An 18050-nucleotide genomic window follows, 5' to 3' on the forward strand; every position below is an offset into this window, starting at 1 on the left:
TTAGTTGTACTTATATAATAATATATTGGTACTTTGTGACATGGCTGAGTTCTTAGTGTTCCTTCTTATCATATGTGGGAAATATAAATGACCTGATCTGACAGGCAGTTAACTATGCTGTCTTCCTGACATGTGATACTTGGGATTCTTTTTTTTTTTTTTTTAAAGCAGTCCAGTATATACTTTCCTCAAATGATATATTCTGGTGTTGTGATTAAGATATATTTATAAAAAAAAAATAAAATAAAATATATTTATATACATTAAGAAGTTCTATGACATTTCCTTGGTGGTCCAGTGGTTAAGAATCCGCTTTCCAAAGCATGCTTGTTCCGTGGTTGGGAAACTAAGATCCCACAGTCCCCAGGGCACCTAAGCAGCTAGACAAGCCTTTGTGCCACAATGAAGAACCAACGCAGCCAAAAAAAAAAATATGTTCCAGAAGGATGTAGCTAAAAGTGTTAACAATGGTTTCCTCCACTCTCCCTCTCTTCTGAATATTGGGACAGCTGCCTATTTCTATTATTCCAGCCCTTCATCCTTTCTCTAAGTTTTCTCCAAGCTTCTGGGGCCTCACTATAGCAAATTCACTTTCAGGCATCTGGCTGCAATCCTGAAACAAGTTATCTCTCTTTGCCCTTACAGGTCTCAACTGTCTAATTTCATTGGCTAAAAACAGAATCTGAGGAACAATCTCATGAAAGGAAATGTTACATTTTTTTTTTCCTGAAAAACCATTTCATAGGAGAGGGTGTGTGTGGGGAAATGCTAATAAAGACTATAAGTCATCTACCTTGTAATCTTTAATGCCTATGACTAACAAATATATCTATACTGACATATATACACTCTGTGAAAATGTTTTAAGGAAACATCTGGAGTTGGGAAGCCACAAAGAGAAAGCTCTCACAAACATTACTCATCTCAGTGTGTATAATACAGCAGGAAGAAAGAAGGAAGACTTCCTCTCAGCCTTGCAACAGCAAGCCACAGGTACCTAGCAACAGTAAGCTGCCCTCATCTGTAGCCAGTGCTACCACACTGATTGCCTGCAGCCAATGAGAAGCCACCACCACTTTGAACTCTCATTTTCCTCCAATGAACTTTTAAAATACCTCCCCCAAAATAAATAAAATAACCCCAACTTCTCCCAGCTCCCTCCTTCCTTCTATAAAAAACACTCTCCTCTTTTGTTCTCCAGACTTGCCTTTGGTTCCCCATAGTTTGATTGTCCTGAATTGTAATTCATTTGCTATTCCTGATTTAACTTGATTTTGCTGGCTAAATTGCTTACCTTTTTCTTTGAAAAAAATTGACATATCATGGTGTCAGAAGTGGGATCTGAAGGTAATGAAACCCTGAGGATTTAACGCCCCCAGATCAGTATGTGGTATTCACTTGAGCCCCTTGTGCTCTTCAATTTAATAAGTTATTATCTCCCTTTTGGTTCAGTAAGTCTCCTCTCAGATTCAAGTTTCCTTCTTTTGGCTGAGCTTTCCAACTTTACTTGGGATCTGTTTTCTTAAAGATATCTTCCTTTTGGTGAGCACTCATTGGTTTCTGAGCCTCTGATTTTGATGTATGTATGATGTAATCCCCTAAATTCTCTCAGGAGGGTACTTTCAGGGCCCCTGGCCCATTTTATCTTAAAAAAAACTACGGTCCCTCCTCATGCACAATCTTAACTTAATAGATCAAAGATAATTTAGAACTTCAGTGGCCATTAAGAGAAATTTCTGACCTCCCCAAACAGGTTTTTCTCAGAACCAAATTAAAAGACTGTGGCTCTAAAATTAAACAGAGTGGGACTTCCTTGGTGGTCCACTGCTTAAGACTCTACACTTTCAATGCATGGAGCATGGGTTCAATCCCTAGGGAGGGAATTTCTTCATGCTGAGTGCTGTGGCTAAAAAAACTAATTGATTAAATTAAAATTAAACAGATTGATGGGATAACTATTTTAATTTGTACATGGAGACTTTCAAATGTATCCAAGATTCTAAAATTGCCCCTTTACAAAATACCATTTCTAAATTAACCAAGGTGAAAAAAAAAAAGAAGACCAAAAAAGCTTCTTGGACTTCTTTTCCCTGTTCCCCACTCTGTCTCTGCAGCCAGCTTCCTTTTTCTCTTCTGTACTGTCCCCATCTCCTCTATTCCCTCAACTTCCTGATTCTCATCCTGTCACTGAATTTTCCTTTTTCTCTGAACTTCTCCATTTCTGCTCCTCTCCTGAATTTATTAAAACCTGTCCCCCTAAGGTTTGTGACATTGTACAGGAGACAGGGAGCAAGACCATCCCCAAGAAAAAGAAATGCAAAAAAGCAAAATGGCTGTCTGAGGAGGCCTTACAAATAGCTGAGAAAAGAAGAGAAGCAAAAAGCAAAGGAGAAAAGGAAAGATATACCCATTTGAATGCAGAGTTCCAAAGAATAGCAAGGAGAGATAAGAAAGCCTTCCTCCGTGATCAATGCAAAGAAATAGAGAAAAACAATAGAATGGGAAAGACTAGAGATCTCTTCAAGAAAATTAGAGATACCAAGGGAACATTTCATGCAAAGATGGGCACAATATAGGACAGAAATGGTATGGACCTAACAGAAGCAGAAGATATTAAGAAGAGGTGGCAACAATACACAGAAGAACTGTACAAAAAAGATCTTCACGACCCAGATAATCATGATGGTGTGATCACTCACCTAGAGCCAGACATCTTGAAATTCAAAGTCAAGTGGGCCTTAGGAAGCATCACTATGAACAAAGCTAGTGGAGGTGATAGAATTCCAGTTGAGCTATTTCAAATCCTAAAAGATGATGCTGTGAAAGTGCTGCACTCAATATGCCAGCAAATTGGGAAAACTCAGCAGTGGCCACAGGACTGGAAAAGGTCAGTTTTCATTCCCATCCCAAAGAAAGGCAATGCCAAAGAATGCTCAAACTACTGCACAATTGTAATCATCTCACACACTAGTAAAGTAATGCTCAAAATTCTCCAAGCCAAGCTTCAATATGTGAACCGTGAGCTTCCAGATGTTCAAGCTGGTTTTAGAAAAGGCAGAAGAACCAAAGATCAAGTTTCCAACATCCACTGGATCATCGAAAAAGCAAGAGAGCTCCAGAAAAACATCTACTTCTGCTTTATTGACTATGCCAAAGCTTTTGACAGTGTGGATTACAATAAACTGGAAAATTCTTCAAGAGGTGGGAATACCAGACCACCTGACTTGCCTCTTGAGAAATCTGCATGCAGGTCAGGAAACAACAGTTAGAACTGGACATGGAACAACAGACTAGTTCCAAATAGGAACATGAGAACATCAGGGCTGTATTTTGTCACCCTGCTTATTTAACTTCTATGCAGAGTACATCATGAGAAACGCTGGGCTGGATGAAGCAGAAGCTGGAATCAAGATTGCCAGGAGAAATATCAATAACCTCAGATATGCAGATGACACCACCCTTATGGCATAAAGCTAAGAACTAAAGAACTTGCTGATGAAAATGAAAGAGGAGAGTGACAAAGTCAGCTTAAAACTCAACATTCAGAAAACTAAGATCATGGCATCTGGTCCCAACACTTCATGGCAAATTGATGGAGAAACAGTGGCAGACTTTATTTTCTTGGGCTCCAAAGTCACTGCAGATGGTGACTGCAGCCTTGAAATTAAAAGACGCTTACTCCTTGGAAGGAAAGTTATGACCAACCTAGACAGCATGTTAAAAAAGCAGAGACATTACTTTGTCAACAGAGGTCCATCTAGTCAAGGCTGTGGTTTTTCCAGTAGTCATGTGTGGATGTAAAAGTTGGACTATAAAGAAAGCTGAGCACCAAAGAACTAATGCTTTTGAACTGTGGTGTTGGAGGAGACTCTTGAAAGTACCCTGGACAGCAAGGAAATCCAACCAGTCCACCCTAAAGGAGATCAGTCCTGGGTGTTCATTGGAAGGACTGATGTTGAAGCTGAAACTCCAATACTTTGGCCACCTGATGCGAAGAGCTGACTTATTTGAAAAGACCCTGATGCTGGGAAAGATTGAAGGTGGGAGGAGAAGGGGATGACAGAGGATGAGATGGTTGGGTGGCATCACCGACTCAATGGACAAGAGTTTGGGTAAACTCCAGGAGTTGGTGATGGACAGGGAGGCCTGGTGTGCTGCATTCCATGGGGTCACAAAGATTTGGACATGACTCAGCGACTGAACTGAACTGAACTGAACTTAATTTAAGATGTATGTTGTGGAAGTGGGTCTGGTAAAAGTATATAAGGCCTTGATAAGACTGGTGAGTGGACCATTATCTGTCCCCCTTCTGATGTCTATGTCAGAAGCTTTCTCAGTCCGTTTTCAGTGTAATAAAATTTCTGCCACACAAAAGCTCTAAGTGATCAAGTCTGGTGTCTGGTCCTAAATCACCATCTTCAGAGATCACGAATCCAAAATGGTTCACTGTAAGTCTTTGGAATTACATCCTGGAGACAAAGAAACCCTTGTTGTCTTATTATACACTCAGAATAATGGAATCACCAAGTAACCCATTTGGCAAATCTGGGCGTTTCTGAAGTCAGTTGATTGGAATAGGATTCATGCCTGTATCCAGAAACCTGATTAGCTCATGCAAGTAAAGACAGCTCCATTGTTTTCTTTTTTTTAACATGGCATGAAACTTGCAGAATCTTTCTTCCCTGACCTGGGATTGAACCTGGGCCCTCGAAATGAAAGCGCTGAGTCTTAACACTGGACCACCAGGGAATTCCCCCAAATTATCCTTAAGGAAAATTTTGGTCTTCCTTTGAATGCTGAATCCAATCAAGTTGCCTTTGATCTATGTACAGTAACAGGCTGAACTGAGATCTCTCTTCTAGTTAGCCAGACCAGAATATAATGGAAAATTATGTCCAACTCACCCATACCCTCAATGATGCAACTAAAATGAAGACCACTAACATTCTTAATTTTTAACTCCAAAAAAGGAAGCCTTTAAACAAATCCAAAACCTTCCTAGTCTCCATCATAATTTCTAAAAGCTAGAATTTTGGAAGAAAAATTTCTACAAGGGCTTAAGTACTCTAAGCATGTTTAGTTCTCTAACCAGCCTTACTAATGTCCTCCTAATGTCCAGGACTGTGAGGAACTACAGAGAATTTCCCCAATCCTTTCTCTTAATCAACTTGAAGAAACTACTCATTAGACTGGAAACAAATCTGTTTTTGTCCTTTTTGTAAGAGGTACACTCTTGGTGCTCAGCCCCACTACCATTAAAAAGCTCTTGCCTCAGAATACTAAAATGATTCAAGTGGTGGGGATGTCTAGTAAACCTCAACAGTTTATGGCTAAACTTGTCCCCTTTTGCTTAGGCTCTCTAAGAGATACTTACCCTTTTCTCCTTACTTCCTCCACTTCTATTTATTTATTGAGCCAAAATACATTAGAAAAATAATCATTGGAATTTATTTCTCCCAAAAGGGGGAAATAATTCTTGAACCTGACAGTAGCAACCAAAATAGCCAAGTAGGTAAATCAAATGGCCCTTCAGCATCTTGTAATTTCTCCATCTCTAATGGCACTAGAGCTAATTCTGAGAGCACTGATCATTTGTCCCTATTGGATTAGCTACCACTCTTCCCTGTGGCTCAGATGGTAAAGAATCTGCCTGCAATGCAAGAGACCCGGGGTCAGTCCCTGGGTCAGGAAGATCCCCGGGAGAAGGGAATGGCAACCCACTCCAGTATTCTTGCCTGGAGAGTCCCATGAGCAGAGAAGCCTGACAGGCAATAGTCCAGGGAGTTGCAAAGAGTCGGACATGAATGAGCGACTGACACTTTCACTTTCTCCTTATGGGCAAAATCCTCAACTGATATCTGAAATACCCATGTGCACCTCCTATTAAGATCCAAGTATGACCCTCAAAACTTCTCTCAGGATTAATCAATACCCTATAAATAAAGAGGCCTTTCAAGGCATTAAGCCAATAACAAAGGCCCAGGGCCTCATTATCCCCTGCACCAGTTAGACTATACAGACCTTTGTCAGCAAAGTGATGTATTTTAATACACTGTCTAGATTTGTCATATCTTTTCTTCCAAGGAGCAAGCATCTTCTAATTGAATGACTGCAGTCACCTCCGCCCCCCCCCCCTTTTTTTTTTACCTCAGCCCTTCTTATTTCTCACAAACTTTATTTATTTATGGCCTCTCGTCTTGTGGCACTCTAGCTCCCTGACCAGGGATTGAACCCATACCCGCTGCAGTGGAAGCACAGGATTCTAATCACTGGGAAACTAGGAAATTCCCCTCATAAACTTTGAAGGCTGATCTAGAAGACATCCAGTTCTCTGGAAGCTCCATCTTGAAAAAGTTATTTATTTGACTGCACTGAGTCTTAGTTGTGGCATGTGGGATTTAGTTCACTGACCAAGGATCAAACCCAGGCCCCCTACATGGGGAGTGCAGTCTTAGCCACTGGACCACCAGGGAAATCCCTGGAGGCTCCACTTTAATAGAATGTGTGGATGACTTAGTCTCTGCTCCCCTTCCTAAGCCTCCTCACAAGAAGAGAGTCTCCATTTACTCAAACATCTAGCCAAAAAGGAGCATAAAGTCTGTAAGGAAAAATTGCAATTTGTTCAAATTCAAGTTTGATATTTAGCACATCTGTTCTCAGAAACAAGGACTGCACCTAGATCAGACAGACTTCATAGCATCTTGAACTTCCCAAAGCCCCAAACCAAATGCAAGCTGCAAAGTTTTCTTGGATTGGCAGGCTATTTTCTCAACCAGATCCCTTAAACTTCCCCAATGGTCCAACACTTACAATCTTGTTAAAAACTAATAAATCTCTTATCACCTTGGAATATTCAGGTGACATGACTTTTACAATTTTTTTTTTTTTTTGACTTTTACAATCTTAAAGGAAAGTTTTATAACCACTCCTGCCCTTGAACACCCCAATTATCAATTCCTTTTCTTTTTGTACATGAAAAAGAAGGGAATGCCCTTGGGGTACTCACTCAAAAGTATGTGGATCACGACTGACCCATAGTGTATTACAGTCAACAACGAGAACCTGGAGCCTGGGATACATCTAAACCCCCACCTCAGAGCTGTACCTGCAACTGCCCTTCTTGTAAAAATCACTGAAGAATAGTCATGGGATCTTCTTTAACCATTTTGTGCCACATGCTGATGAAATTCTTAACCTTTATCATAATCAACATATTGCAGTAAGCCACCTCACTTTCTATGAAATTCTCGTGTTAACAAACTGCCCCATAAATCATTCTTGCCCAGTGTAATAACTTTAGCCCTGCTACTCTTCTCTCACAGATGAACTATGCCCCTCACGCACCTCACCCACACTGCCATGACTGCTTACAGGAAATGCCCTTAGATAATATTGACCTCTTACGGTTCACTGATGGTTTTTCGTTGAAAGATGAACATGATAACTATTGTGCTGGATATGCAATGTCCATTCTTCTTTAAGAAACCGAAATGACACTTTTGCCTTGGGCTACTTTGGCCCAATAAGCCAAATATATGTACTCACTTGGGTCTATAACCTAGTCAAGGGCAAAATCGACAACATTTACACTGATAGTAGCTTTGTCTTTGGCATGACTCATGATTTTGGAACGTTATGGAAACAACATGGCTTTCTTACTTCCAGTAGAGATCAAAGTAAAAACAGCCTTTTTGTTCAAGAATTATTAAATGCCATATTCTTACTTGTTACTTTGCCTATTATTAAAGTTCTGGGGCGTGCTAAGCTTGACTCTTTAGAATCTAAAAGTGTTATAGCCATGCTTTCCGGGAAACAAACTCACTCAGAAGGACAATGCATATAGTGGAGTGCAGTTTATTACACCGGCGGGCCCAAGGCAGAGTCTCCTCTTAGCCAAGGACCCCGACCAGCATTTGTGAAAATCTTTCATACCCCATGTGTACGTGTCCAAACCCACCAGCCCAAATCCCTTGAGGCTTACAAAGGAAGGGTAAATACAATCACAATAACCCCATCATTCACGTGTTATGTGTTCAAACAGTTAATAATCAATAAGCCCACGGTTATATTCCAACCAGTTAATAATGGATAAGCCTGTGGTTACATTCCGATAGATACTGTCCGGAGGCAGGGGTGATTAGTGTCTGTTTTCTCTTAGGCAATGAGTAACCTGGATGTGATCTTCAAGATTCCCCTGCCCAGAGGGGGTCTTATCCTTCCATTGTCATTCCCACAGGCGCTAAGCACAGAGTTCAGAGTCCATAGGAGAGGCGGCCTAGCAGGATCAGCACGGACAGGCCTGAGATGGAGTCCAGGCCCTATGAATTCCTTCTTCATTCCCCCCTCTTGATGCTCTTAGTTTCCATAACGAGCATCATTTATTGAGATATATTGTACCTTAGCCCTCCTGCCACCCACATGAGAGAATGCTATCAACCTCTGGGTTACAAAATTCACAAGGCATTGTAGGAAGCAGGGCCCACAAAGCAGTATGATCAAGATTACTATAACAACAGTTACAGTGGTTTTCCACCAGTCTCACTTTACCCAGGAGAGGACTTAAGTCCAGAAGGGAATATTTTCATTGCATATATTCGACTTTAATTATGGCGCAAGTCCCTCCTTGGGCTGCTGTGAGTATGTCTAATGCCATCCTATTTTGAATTACTGCCTTCTTCATCTGAATCTGTTCTTCGTTAACGGTTTCACGCCCTCTTGAACTCTCTCTTCAAAGTTCTTTTCAACTTTCCCTTACGGTACTTGTTGATTATCGGTCTCGTGCTGGTATTTAGCCTTAGTGGCTTTAGTACTGTCTAAGAGGGCCTGTTTAGTGAAATTAGTTAAGGCCTCTACCTTAACCATGATATCCGTTGTCCCTACAGAGGGTACAAACAAGGCAGCAAGATAGTCATACCATTGGAACATGGATCATGTCCATCTTGCATGCAGATAAGGCAGGTTTACTGGAGGCTGGTGTAGGCTAGGCTTAATCCTAATGTGCAATGCCCCACCCAGCCAACTGGTAACCATGGCCATAAGTTAAGCCCACAGAGCCACTGGGTCCCACTGGGGGCTACCCAGCAGATTCCAGGATTATATTTCCAGTCGGAACCGGGCCACTGAGTAGACTGATTGGGGTGATAGGTAACTTTTACCCGATTTATTACCTTACCCAGTTCCATCTGCTGTGAAATCCTATCCCCCCTTACCTGAGGCAAATTTGTTGACACCTGTTTTATTGTGGGAGGGGGCCTCCCATACACAATTTCGTATGGAGAATAGCCTTGGGACTGTGGGGTCATCCTGAGTCTGAGCAGAGCCGTCGGAAGCAAGTTCAGTCAGGAGCAGTCAGTCTCTCTGATCCACTTGGAGAGTCTCTTTAAGTGTCCGGTTGGTTCATTCCACCATCTCAGAACTCTGGGCCTATATCCAGTGTGCAGTTTCCATTTGATGTTTAAAGTTTTGCTTACTTGTACTAAATCAGCTACAAAAGCTGGGCCACTGCCTGGTAGGAAATCCAAATCTGGGAACCATTTCCCTAAGCAGGCACTGGGCTACTTCTGATGCTTTTTCAGTCCAGGTAGGAAAAGCTTTTACCCATTTCAAGAACGCACATACCATGACCAGCAGGTAACGGTAGTGTCGGTGAGGTTTCATTTCAGTGAAGTCCACTCCCAGGTGTTCAAGGGGCAGTGTGCCTTTCAGCTGAATACCCGGAGGTTTTTGTCTGAATACCTGAGAGGCAGCATTAATCTGTGAGCAGGCAGCATGGCCTAGGTGGGCCACTTGGTGTGTTTGGCTTACCAGAGTGTGTGCCAGCTCCTCCGGTACCAATAATTTGCCACTTGGCAATTCCCACCATCTCTTTTCAGTCTTGATGGCCCCTTCCGCTTTGGCTAACCCGACAGCTGTTGTCCCTGTTTTATCAGGCTAGTGCCATCAGTATATAGGACCCAATTAGGGTCTGGAACCTTGAGCCCTTCTTTAAAACAAACCCTAGATACCTTACCTCCTCTTTGTAGATCTGTGCCTTCTTCTTCAACACCCGGTAACCTGCTTCCATCAACAGTAAGAGCAGTGCACTTGTCCCTTTCCAGCATTTTTCCTTGGTCTCAGGCAGCCAGCAGCAGGTCATCCCCCTATTGTAGGAGCTGACATCCATACTCTTCCGGATGGAATGAATCCAGATCAGAAGCCAAGGCTTCCCCAAAGATGGCTGTGGAGTTAGCCTTTGTTATCTGGTGCTCCCGACTGGATCATCCCATTCAAAGGCAATGATGGGCTGTGACGCTGGGGCAAGGTGTATGCAGAAGAAGGCATCCTTGAGATCTAGGCTAGTGTAAACTTTAGTCCTCGGCGGGAGGAGGCTAAGCAAGGTATAGGGGTTTGGAACAGTGGGGTGTAAAGTCACAGTAGCCTGGTTGACTAGCCTGAGATCTTGTACAGGCCTATAGTCCTGTCCTCCTTCCGTTTTGACTGGCAGGATTGGCATATTCCAAGCCGACTGTCACTCTACTAGAATGCCTGCTTGTTTCAATCTATTGATGTGGGGCAATATGCCGGTTCAGGCCTCCATCCATAGCGGGTACCGGCACCCTCTAACCGGGATGGTGCCTGGTTTGAATTCCATTATCACTGGGGCGTGATGTTCAGCCAGCCTGGGGGGAGGGGGGGTTGTCTTCCACCCAGACCTCAGGGAACAATTGAGTTAGCTCTCTCATGCTCTTCCGGCCCACCCGGTTCTGCCTTCAGAGGCTCATGCAACCTCCACTCATCTTGGGTTGGCACTGAGAGAGAGGGCAAATAAGTCATAGAGTCCGTCCAGAAGGTGGGCCTCTCCTCAGGGGAGAAAGTCACCTGTGCTCCTAGTTTGGAGAGCAAGTCTCCTCCCAACAGGGGTACTGGGCACTCAGGAATGTCACTTGGTGACCCCTCATCTGACATTTTCTGGGCTGGCAAAACGATTTAAACGTCTCTTCTCCCGATACCCCAGTTACATTGGTAGTCTTTTTGGAGAGTGGTGCCACAGGTTTTGTTACTACCGACAGTTCTGCTCCTGTATCCACCATGAAGTCAATGTTTTGGTCCCCCACTTTTACGGTTACCATGGGCTCTCAGGGACCTAATATCTCTGAGCCCTGGCAGCCCTAGTTAATTTCCAAGTTAGCAAGCCCCACAACTGCGGGAACTTCCTCTTCCTTCCTTGCCTTAGGGCATTCATCCTTCCAGTGGCCAAAACCTTGGTACCGGGCACACTGGTTTTGCTGTAACGGGCCCAGGGCCTCCCTTGGGACCGGTTGAAGGACTGTCCTGTCCCTGGGGCAGATGAGGTTTTCTGGAGGGCCCGAGATAGACTTTCCCAGAGCAGCAGCTTGCACTGTAAGTTTCTTGTCTGTTCTCTTTCGTTCCCTCCGGCTCTCCGGCAGAGCCCAGCCTCTGCTTAATTACAACGTCTCCCTCCCCTTCTTGTCAGTACTCACCAGGAGAGGCGGGTATAGCTTGGACGGTTCGGTTGGAGCCGGATCCTGGAAGTGTTGGCCAGAGGCTTCTGTCACCGGAATCGGAGCCTGCCCAAATGGCAGCTCTACGAACTCCGTGAAAGCTGGCGGAGGAGCAGTGGTTGTTGCCAAAATTTCACCTGGCCCTGGATCGGGCATTAAGGCGGCCTCTGGTCCTGGTGAAGCACTGGGAGGCAGGCGTGTCATTATCCAGCATGGGGGAGGGGTCAGGTCATCCCCGTCCAAATCCTGCAGAATTTCCTTTTTTATCATCAGTCAATTTTTGTGCCATTAATATTTTTCCCTTTCCCTTCTGGATACAGCCAAGTAGGAGGGTCTCAAGCTAACCCTAGCCATGAGTCAATAGATGGATATTGATCCAGGTGTCCTGGCTCTCCTGTGACTACTGTACAGATTGCTTTCACTATTTTTAAGTTCACAGTGTTCTCTGGTGGCCATCCTGCTCCCATAGGGGTCCATTCGACCTCACAGAGTATGTGGAGGCAGTTAGGCTTCATCTTCACCCCATAATCTCCTCCTGATCCCTTCTTTAAATTTTTAATCATGCACTCCAATACAGTTGCCTTAGATTCACTTCCCCTCCACCTTGCTTACCTTCTCAGACCTTCTTCTACTTTTCCTTTTCGTTCTGTCTACAAAGTTCTCAGTACCCTATGTACTTCTGATATTTCCACTCAGTGACACTTCTGCCTCCTTCCTAATTAGGGTGAAAAGAGCCTTACCTGCCAGATCCCAGAGGGAGAAGGGGGATCAGCGTGTCTTCACCTGCGGGTCAGCACAGCTGAACCAGAACATCACATGGTCCAAGACTGTTTCTCCCTTAAAGTCCGTTCTGCCTTGGTGGGCTTGAAAACACAGATGGGTTAAATATCCCATGTCCCAGGCCATCTCCAGAAAAGCCAATTCATACTCACTTCTGTATTCCCCTCCTTCTAGCCTAACAATTCCGAGGGGGTCAAGAATTTCACAGCAGACAGGACACCTCCTGGGGGAGGGCAGAATAGGAGCATACAAGGACCAGTTTCCTATCCTAAAAATCCCCTGGCGATCGCTTGGTAATAATTTCCCCCGAGATGGCGTGGACACACCTCCTAAATGACCTTCACAAATTTCCTTCCTAAACCCTAGCACGCTCGTCGACCTGTGTACCAAGCAATCGCCGCCTGCCTATTCCAGGCTCCTGTGGGTCCTCGCTCCTTCTAGTCCCTCCCAGGGGGGTGATCAGGCCCCCTCTTCCACCCTGCTGGGTGGGTTCCTCCTCACCTGAGCACTCAGTACCCCTGCTGCCGTGAAAGGTCTTGGCGTTGAGAAGCAGAATCCTTCCAGAGGGACGAGGCGCCTTCCCCCCTCTAGGAGATTCAAGCTACAAAGCCACGAGGTGGCCTCAAATGAGACCTGTCTCCTCAAAGTGAGGAGTTTCCCGGCCAATGCACCAAATGTTATAGCCGTGCTTTCCGGGAAACAAACTCACTCAGAAGGACAATGCAGATAGTGGAGTGCAGTTTATTACACCGGCGGGCCCAAGGCAGAGTCTCCTCTTAGCCAAGGACCCCGACCAGCATTTGTGAAAATCTTTCATACCCCATGTGTACGTGTCCAAACCCACCAGCCCAAATCCCTTGAGGCTTACAAAGGAAGGGTAAATACAATCACAATAACCCCATCATTCACGTGTTATGTGTTCAAACAGTTAATAATCAATAAGCCCACGGTTATATTCCAACCAGTTAATAATGGATAAGCCTGTGGTTACATTCCGATAGATACTGTCCGGAGGCAGGGGTGATTAGTGTCTGTTTTCTCTTAGGCAATGAGTAACCTGGATGTGATCTTCAAGATTCCCCTGCCCAGAGGGGGTCTTATCCTTCCATTGTCATTCCCACAGGCGCTAAGCACAGAGTTCAGAGTCCATAGGAGAGGCGGCCTAGCAGGATCAGCACGGACAGGCCTGAGATGGAGTCCAGGCCCTATGAATTCCTTCTTCAAAAGAAGTTACCTCATTGATATTTCTACCAAAAAATGCTGCCCTTCTGGGACTTCCCTGGCACTCCAGTGGTTAAGACTTTGCACTCCCAATGTAGGGAGCAAAGGTTTGATCCCTGTTCACAAAACTAAAATCCCGCATGCCACACAGCACAGACCCATCCCCCTCCCCCCTCCCCCCCAAACAAAATGCTGCCCTCAAAGGATCATGGTCTAGAGGAACTTGGGTGGTTTTGATTGTTGGATCTGTCATTAGAAAACCTAATCTATGACAGCCATGACCCTTTAGCCATCTCCACTGTGACAGTTAGTTGTAGCTGCACCCTTTTGGATATTTATCATCGAGTCAAACTTCTGCAGCCAGATTTTCCTGTACCTTGCTTTGACCTCATGTGTTGTAACTCTCAATCCAGCTAATCATACCTATTCTGCCTATATATTAATAGTTCTTATCAGTAGGTTAGGTGTGCTTGTCATGGCAAAACAACTCCCTTCTGTATGGCCTTTGAGAACAAAGTCCATAGAACAGGATGGTTTCTCCCTAATTGTTCACCAGACACCATTGACCCTTGGCTTGAAAGGGCCAAGATAGAATAATCCCAATTAATGGCACTAATAATAATCAAACCCAGCAGGAATCTTATGTGTACCACCTGTTCTTATCTCTATAATGAATGGGCCTCTTGATGGGTTTATGAATGTTTGTACAGCTGGTGGATTGAAAGCCAGTGCTTACTAGGATTTCTAACTGTCCCCATGGACGTTCACAATAAATCTGAATTCTCCCATTGGTCCTGTCATTTGCCTTCTCCATTAAACCACATTGCCACCTTAAATGCGAATTCCCAGGAGGTAATATACATGACTGGATTTGCTTCCATTGGAAGAGCACTTATTCACGGCAAACTTGCCAATTCTACCACTAAGGCAATAGCAGCCCAAGAACAACTACTTGACTCACTGGCCAAAGTAATTTTCGATTATTGAGTAGCTCTTGATTACCTAGCATTTGTGTGAATGCAAATGTCACCTACTGTACATGGATAAATTCCTCTAGAGAAGTAGAGACTCCACTGGTATACCTTAGATATATTTGGGTTTGGTTCTCAATAACCACAATAAAACAAATATTACAGTAAAACAAGTTACATAAATTTTTATTTTCCAGTGCATGTAAAAGTTATGTTCATACCATGCTGTAGTATATTAGCTGTACACTGTCTGAAAAACCAATGTACATACCTTGATTGAAAAACCTTTTATTGTAAAAGAATGCCAACCATCATCTGAGCCTTTAGCAAGTCATAATCCTTTTGCTGGTGGAGAGTTTGAAATATTGTGAGAATTACCAGAATGTGACATAGAGACACAAAGGGAGCAAATGTTGTTAAAAAAATGGTGCCAACAGACTTGTTCAATCCAGAGTTGCCATAAACCTTCATTTTGTAAAAGTGAAAACAAAAAGTGCCCCCCCAACCTCAATATCTGCAAAGTATAATAAAATGAAGTGCAATAAAATGAGGTAGGCCTATACATAAAATTAGGGAACAAGCATATTGGCTGCAACAAATTTCACTGATGATCCATAGTCCTTTGATCAGCTTTTGGCTTAAACTTTCAACTTTTAGTGGCCTTTTATTGAGATAGTAACATTTAATAATTTGTACAATATTCTAAAAATGATTTTTATCAGTTTCTAAGTAACTGTCGTAAGATTTTACTTAATTTACCAGTTACTGGTCTATCAGAAAATTATATTCTTCTGCCTGGAAGTCTTCATTTAAAAAAGATTTTTTTCATGTTTTATAATACAATATCAAAACACAATCCTTATTTTAAAAAATTTAGAAATTTTATTATGGAAATTTTCAAAAATACAGAAAAAGAAAGAATAGTCTAACTAAAAAAAAGAAGAACTGACCAACAAAGATGAAAGTGCAGCAAATAAGTGAAAATGCTAGGAGTGAAACTGAAATTGAGTATAAATGGAATTTGTAGAAGAATTTGCCGAATGGGAGAATGTTGACACTGCTGCTGTTCAGGAGACTCGACCTGCAGGAAGAAGTAGCAAAAAACTTCACATGAAGGGATTCTTGGAGATATTTCATGACACTAAAAGTGGAAAGGATACACAGCATTGTAAATCAAATGTACCTGAATAAAATATAATTTTTTATAATGTGGAAATGGACTTCCCTCATGGTCCAGTGGTTAGGATTCTGAGCTTGCACTGCAGGGAGCATGATTTGATCCCTGGTCAGGCAACTAAGATTTTACAAGCTGCTCAGCCCCAAAAAAAAAAAAAAAAAATCTCCAACACTTTAATGCTGAATGTTTCTAATAAGTTATGGAATACAAAATAAATATTAGTTTTTGTTTTAATTTCCCAATACACTCTATTTTTGAAAATTAGCTCACCTTTTAATTGAGAGTATGAGAAGGAAAGAATAAACATGTTAACTTTAGTAGCAGGAATGCTGCTATAAGAAAACTATTAAAGTTGGCTTTTATCTCAGTTCAGTTCAGTTCAGTTCAGCTCAGTCACTCAGTCATGTCCGACTCTTTGCGACCCCATGAACCACAGCACGCCAGGCCTCCCTGTCCATCACCAACTCCTGGAGTTTACCCAAACTCTTGTCCATTGAGTCGGTGATGCCATCCAACCATCTCATCCTCTGTTGTCCCCTTCTCCTCCTGCACTCAATCTTCCCCAGCATCAGGGTCTTTTCAAATGAGTCAGCTCTTCACATCTGGTGGCCAAAGTATTACAGTTTCAGCTTCAACATCAGTCCTTCCAATGAACACTCAGGACTGATCTCCTTTAGGATGGACTGGTTGGATCTCCTTGCTGTCCAAGGGACTCTCAAGAGTCTTCTCCAACACCACAGTTCAAAAGCATCAATTCTTTGGTGCTCAGCTCTCTTTATAGTCCAACTCTCACATGACTACTGGGAAAACCATAGCTTTGACTAGACAGACGTTTGTTGACAAAGTAATGTCTTTGCTTTTTAATGTGCTGTCTAGGTTGGTCATAACTTTCTTTCCAAGGAGTAAGCGTCTTTTAATTTCATGGCTGCAGTCACCATCTGCAGTGGTTTTAGAACCCCAAAAAATAAAGTCTGCCACTGTTTCCACTGTTTCCCCATCTATTTGCCATGAAGTGATGGGACCAGATGCCATGATCTTAGTTTTCTGAATGTTGAGCTTTAAGCCAACTTTCCCACTCTCCTCTTTCATTAAGAGGCTCTTTAGGTCTTCTCTTTCTGCCATAAGGGTGGTGTCATCTGCATATCTAAGGTTATTGATATTTCTCCTTGCATTCTTGATTCCAGCTTGTGCTTCATCCAGCCCAGCGTTTCTCATGATGTACTCTGCATATAAGTTAAATAAGCAGGGTGACAATATACAGCCTTGATGTACTCGTTTTCCTATTTGGAACCAGTCTGGCTTTTATCTCATTTGATTCAAATATATGTACACACAAGTCATAAGCCGCAATTGGTGTTTAAGGACAAAAATATAGCTTCTTAGAATGCAAAAGCTAGTGAGCCTTTGAAAACTCCTTGCACTCTGAAATTAAAATAAAAAATAAAACTTTAATAATAGGGCTGAGTGTGTGTGAGCGTCTGGTGGTATCTGCTCAAGGGCCCTATGCTAGCTCTAGAGGATGTTGCTTGTCTAGGTGGTTGTATACTGCAGAGATGATTAGAAGACAGGTCACAACTGGAAGAGCCAAAGGGAAGCTTTCATTAACTTTAACTTATCTTAGGGTTCTTGTTCTAAGAAACCTTCAGTTTACATCTAAGAATGTTAGTCAGTTTTTTCTCAAAAGAGACCTTTTTTCTTGGTTGAGTGTTCCTTCTTTTGATTTTAACTCCATCACTTTATGAGTCCATCATTTTTTCTGGAAATGCTGGAAGAGAATCACCACAATTATCATTATGACCATTGCTGCACAGGCAAAGCCAACGGCCAGAGCCAGGAAGTGGAGCTCAGAGAGGCATACAGTGTACACAACAGTGAGCCAGAACTCCCCTGTTGCCCCATCAACATCAGGTGGGTCCTTCACCTGGCAGGTGTATGTCCCATTATCATCAATCTGCAGCTTCCAAAGGATGGAGACATCACAGTGCTCAGGGCTCCCATCCCATACCACCCAGTCCTTGAAACTCCCACTCATGGGTTTGAAAGGATCCACATGGTAGTAGAAAATAAATAGATCCCTCCATCTCAAAGACAAAAATTCCAGGTCACTGTTAGAGCATAACCCACAGGGACGAAGTTAGAGAAATGATACAGATGATAAAGAGAATTAAATTGTTTGTGCTTTCCTTTAGAGAGCATACCACAAAGCTCAGGGATTTTTATTCTTAAGAATAAAAGTTTAAAAAATTACAGATAAAAAATAAAATAAAAATAAAAAATTACAGATAAAAATTCTTGGAAATTCCTTGGCAGTCCAGTGAGTAGGACTCTGAACTTTCACTACCGAGGGCCTGTGTTCAATCCCTCACTGGGGAACTAAGATCCCACAAGCCTCATGGCAAG

The 18050-nt window shown here is 42.9% G+C and overlaps 1 pseudogene; it reads right to left on the reverse strand.

Moving 5' to 3' along the window:
• Window positions 1-9338: 9338 nt before the first annotated feature.
• Window positions 9339-17846, reverse strand: LOC122709208 (annotated as a pseudogene).
• Window positions 17847-18050: the final 204 nt, after the last annotated feature.

Source organism: Cervus elaphus, chromosome 15 (genome assembly GCF_910594005.1).
Source record: "Cervus elaphus chromosome 15, mCerEla1.1, whole genome shotgun sequence".
In the NCBI taxonomy this organism is placed as follows: Eukaryota; Metazoa; Chordata; class Mammalia; order Artiodactyla; family Cervidae; genus Cervus; species Cervus elaphus.